At 37.6% G+C, this 5,593-nt stretch overlaps 1 protein-coding gene across 12 annotated transcripts in view; it reads left to right on the top strand.

The window, feature by feature from the left end:
- The window catches only part of LOC108297236 (transcriptional regulator ATRX), a 224,578-nt gene that overhangs the window by 19,360 nt on the left and 199,625 nt on the right, over positions 1-5,593 (top strand). The window lies entirely within an intron of this gene.

The raw sequence follows: 5,593 nt of genomic DNA, 5'->3' as shown, positions 1-5,593 counted from the left end.
TATTATGTTGGTTAGATGGTCTTTTCCAGAAGCAAATATTATAGATGGAAAGCATTTTAATTCATCTAGTGAAGTTCTTTCATTTTACAAATGAGAAAATTGAGTTCTCTCAAGGTTGCAGTTTGCTTAAGGGCATAGATCTAATTAGTAATTAGGACTAGAACCAAGGTTATCTGACTCCCAGTTCAAGGTTCTTGGTGCAGTACTGTGTTTTTAACTAGTCCAGTAGGTTGTTTTCTGTGTATTTTATAACACTTCCATAAGAAAGTTGACTATTTTTCTGTAAGGTATGTGTTAAAACTCTTGTTCGAGAAAATAAAGGACACCTGTTACATCTTAAAGTGATTTTTTTTTTTGATATGGAGTTTTGCTCTTGTTGCCCAGGCTGGAGTGCAATGGCGTGATCTCGGCTCACCACAACCTCCGCCTCCCGTGTTCAAGTGATTCTCCTACTTCAGCCTCCCCTAGCTGGGATGACAGGCATGCACCACCACGCCCGGCTAATTTTTTGTATTTTTAGTAGAGACGGGGTTTCTCCGTGTTGGTCAGGCCAGTCTTGACCTCCCCACCTCGGGTGATCCGCCCGCCTTGGCCTCCCAAAGTGCTGGGGATTACGGGCATGAGCTGCCTCACCCCATTCAATCTTAAAGTGATTTTTCTATCAGTGCCACAATCTGAAGTAAATTAGCTACTCTTCTATCTATTGTGACAATAGACTATTTAGAATCTTCTTGATTACTTGTATTATTATGCTTCAGAGCTGTTTTCTTACTATTTAAATTAAGATGAGGTAATTACTTACTGAAATCAGGGTTTTCTAAGAGTATGCAGTTAGTCATTGACATAGTTGTTTTGTTTGTTTGTTTGTTTGTTTTGAGATGGAGTTTTTGCTCGTTTTTGCTCTGTGCACAATGGCGTAATCTCAGCTCACGGCAGTCTCCACCTCCTGGGTTCAAGCAGTTCTGCCTCAGCCCCCCATGTAGCTGGGATTACAGGTACTCACCACTACGCCTGGCTAATTTTTGTAGAGGCAGGGTTTCACCATGTTGGCCAGGCTGGTCTTGAACTGTTGACCTCAGGTGATCCACCTGCCTCAGCCTCCCAGAGTGTTAGGATTACAGGTGTGAGCCACGTGTCCGGCCAACATAGTTGTTTTTGATTGGAAAAATTTATATTCCTAATCTCAAAGTAGCTTGTATGTGTTCTTTCTTGTGAAATGCAGTTTCTACATTAAATTCGTGTAGTCCATAGTTTTGACTCTGTTTTATGTTCAGTAACTAGCTTAGTATACTTATTAGAGGTCAGAGTAGGTTAAGTTTACTAGAAAGAATAATCCTGCTTACTGAGCTAGGAGGAAGTCTGTGGTGGGAGAAAAAAGTGAGGAGTAAACCAATTCTAGTCTTCTGTAAAATTTGAGTAATTTCTATTTCTACTGTTTCTCCAGGAAAAATACTCATTTGATTTTTGCATCATATGTCTTCTATATGTATTGGAATTTGGATTGCCATTTTTTTTATTACTTATGGGTTTTTGTTGTGAAAAATGTGGAGTAAGTTAGAAGTTGGCCATAGAAGAGGTAACATTCTTCTAAATTCTTTGATCAGAGTGAGCAGAGTCCAGAAGCTTGCATCAGACTTTAGGAACTCAAGGTACTTCTCTTAATACCCTAAGTGCGTAATACAATAGTAGATCAAGGAATGCAGAGGTATCCGGCAGACTTAGAAGTAACTGTTCATAAAAACAAGGATCAGGCTGGGCACGGTGGCTCAAGCCTGTAATCCCAGCACTTTGGGAGGCCGAGGCGGGAGGATCACAAGGTCAAGAGATTGAGACCATCCTGGCCAACATGGTGAAACGCCGTCTCTACTAAATATACAAAAAATTAGCTGGGTGTGGTGGAGTGTGCCTATAGTCCCAGCTACTCAGGAGGCTGAGGCAGGAGAATTGCTTGAACCCAGGAGGCGGAGGTTGCAGTGAGCCGAGATTGTGCCACTGCACTCCAGCCTAGCACCTGGCGACAGAGTAAGACTCTGTCTCACAAAACAAAACAAAACAAAAAAAAAACAAAGATCAGTACATTTCTACAAGATAATGATTTAAAATTAAGCCAGGATTACAGGATTAGTTATATCTTTAATATAAAAAATTGAAATAGATTATCTGCTTTAGGCTATAGTATCCTGAGCTAGGTATTAAAACGTTCTCAATATTTTTTTGAGACAGTCTCACTCTGTTTCCCAGGCTAGAGTACAGTGGCGTGATCTTGGCTCACTGCAGCCTAGATCTCCTGGGTGCAAGTGATTCTCCCACCTCAGCCTCCTGAGTAGCTGGGACTATAGGCCTTTGCCACCATACTTGGCTCGTTTTTTTATTTTTTGTTGAGACGGGGTTCTATCATGTTGCCCAGGCTGGTCTTAAACTCCTAAGCTCAAGTGATCCACTTTCCTCGGCCTCCCAAAGTGCTGGGATTACAGGCATGCACCACTGTGCCCAGACTATTTGACTTCTTTATTCTGGAAAATTGCAAGCATATGCAGAAATAAGAAAATAGTATAATAGTACGGTGGCTCACGCCTGTAATCCCAGCCCTTTGGGAGGCCCAGGTGGGCAGATCACCTGAGGTCAGGAGTTCAAGACCAGCCTGGCCAACATGGTGAAACCCTGGCTCTACTAAAAACACAAAAACTAGCCGGGCGTGGTGGCAGGCACCTGTAATCCCAACTACTTGGAAGGTTGAGTCAGAAGAATCGCTTAAATCCAGGAGGCGGAGGTTGCAGTGAGCCAAGATTGCATCATTGCAGTCCAGCCTGGACAACAAGAGTGAGACCATCTAAAATACATATATATATATATATATGTGGCTTAACGAACCCTCCGAGTACCTGTCACTCAGCTTCAACAGTTATCATCTATCATCTCGCAGTTAGTTGAATTTGGTTAACCCCTCCCCTGCAGTGGATTATTCTAGACTGAATTCCAGACATAATCATATTTTATTGAAGTGTTTGCTCAACAAACTATACCATGGGGTATTTATCTAAAATGAACTATTTCCGAAAAGATAGGTTGATTTTTTTTGCTTTTGGTGGGAATACACATCATAGTTGTAGTTTAGAAGCTATTATCCTCACATTAAAGTTTAATTTTTAACATACTATGAAAATTTAAAAGCTTACAGCAAAGTTTAAAGAATTTTACACTGAGCAACAATATTATTAGCACCTAGATTCTACCTTTGACATTTTACTCTTCTTGTTTTATTGCATATTGATCCATCTGTCCAACTCTCCATTGACATGACATTCCATTTTATTTTCTTATTCATTTCAAAGTAAATTGCAGATATTAGTATAATTAAGGTTCAGTTTTTAAAGTCACATGTTCAACTAATTGTTTTTCTTGTTTTGAAAGACTTATATCTGAAGTTCCACATTATAGCAACTCATAGTCTCTTTGGTTCGTTCCAGTGTTTCCCATTTTGAACTTTTCCTTCATGTTCTGTGAACCTTTGTTAGAATATTCAGCTATGTACAAGTAATATACAGTATTTAGCTAAAACTAAGTAGAATGAATAATGAGAATTTTGCTTGTGTGTTTATTCCAGTCTTTAAAAGAAATCTCTTCTAGTGAGTCATTGTGTATCTCAGGATGGTACACTAAACCAATGTGCTTGCCATTTGTGACAACATAGATGAACCTGGAGGATATTTTGCAAAGTGAAATTAGCCAGACACAGAAAAAAGAATACTTCATGATTTCAGCCTATATGTGGAATCTAAAAATGCCAAGCCTGCAAAAGAAGAGAGAATAAAGGTAGTTAAATAGGGGTGGAAAAGTGGGAGAAATGGGGAGATACTGGTTAAAGCTTACAAAGTTGGAATCATATAGGATGACTAAGTGTAGAGATCTAATATACAGCATGAAGACTGTAGTTAATACTGTATCATTTACTGGAAATTTGTTAAAAAAGTAGATTTCAGGTGTTTTCAGCACACACAGGAAAGGTAACTAGATGTGGAGATGGACATGTTAATTTGCTTGACCATAGTAATCATTTCACTATGTATATGTATATCAGAACATCATGTTGTACACTTTATTGATTGATTGATTGAGCCAGGGTTTCACACTGTTGCTCCAGCTGGAGTGCAGTGACACGATCACAGCTCACTGTCTCCTTGACCTCCCAGGCTCAAGTGATCTTCCCACCTCAGTCCCCCAGGTAGCTGGAACTACAGGTGTACGCTAGCATGCCTGGCTAATTTTTGTAGTTTTTGTAGAGATGGGCTTTTGCCATGTTGCCTATGCCGGTCTTGAACTCTTGAGCTCAAGCTATGTGTCCGCCTCAGCCTCCCAAAGTGCTGAGAATACAGATGTGAGATACTGCGCCTGGCCATACCTTTTAAATATATACATAAAAAGAAGAATGCCTTTAAAAATTTGCCATTAAACAATTACTCTTAGGGCCCAAACTCACTGTTATAGTATTTTGCTCTTTTACTTTGATCTTGTTGTTCTACATAGTGCCAAAATATACTTTTATCTCTATATGATTGCTTGTAACAAAAAGCTGTTAACCACATTATGAACTACTTGAATACACACAATAATCATACAGTAAATGCTTGTTGAATAAACAAGACAAAATCAGTTTTTATCCTTAATTTTTTTGAACTTTTCCTTGAACTTCTATTATCAAACTTAATACATGAAGGACAGAAAGATGCTATGGACCATGTAGTACAAAGTGAAATATGACATTTACACACTAAATATTTCTGTAGCATATTTTCAGAAGTAGATAATCAAATGTAAACAGAAGTAAGCATATCCTATTTTTATTTAATTGGGAAATATTTTAAAATCTTATGTCATATTTGCTTTAGATTTCTTTTAAAGAACTAAAACATTACAGATAGAGTTGAAGCCTCAGGTTATTTTAATATGTTTTCTACATAAATAGGTATCCATATACACCGCACATAAATCTTATTTAGAGTTTTTTCAGTTTTAGAAGTTTATGTAAGTGGCACCACATAGTACATATTATTTTGCAACTTGCTTTTTTTTTTTTGTGGCTCAGTGTTGTTTTTAGGATTTTGATGTAACTCTAGATCTGCACTGTCCAATACAATAGCCACTATCTGTGGCTATTGAGTACTTGAAATGTAGCTAGTCCACATTGAGATGTGCTAGAAATATATTTGTACATGGAATTTCAGATATTTAGTATTAAAAAAAGAATGTAAAATATCTCACTAAATGTTTACTATCCCTAATCAAAAGATCTGAAATAGAAAATGCTCCAAAACCCAAAATTTTTTGATCATTGACATGACTCTCAAAGGAACTGCTCAGAGGTTTAATGTAGATATTCCAAAATCTGAAAAAATCTGATATATTGACCACATACTGAACTGATAATAGTTTGGATGTATTGGATTAAAAAAAATACAAATATTCTACCTGTGTTTTCCTAAATGTGGGTACTAGAAAATTTTAATATATATTTGTGCTTTACATTTTATGTCTGTTGGGCAGCACTGATTGATGTTACCCACTTTTCACTCTGGTTTATTATTTTTTTTTTTTT

This window comes from Cebus imitator, unplaced genomic scaffold (genome assembly GCF_001604975.1).
Source record: "Cebus imitator isolate Cc_AM_T3 unplaced genomic scaffold, Cebus_imitator-1.0 Scaffold783, whole genome shotgun sequence".
Lineage (NCBI taxonomy): Eukaryota > Metazoa > Chordata > Mammalia > Primates > Cebidae > Cebus > Cebus imitator.
Note: the sequence above shows the minus strand (reverse complement) of the source record. Positions and strands in the feature narration are given on the sequence as shown.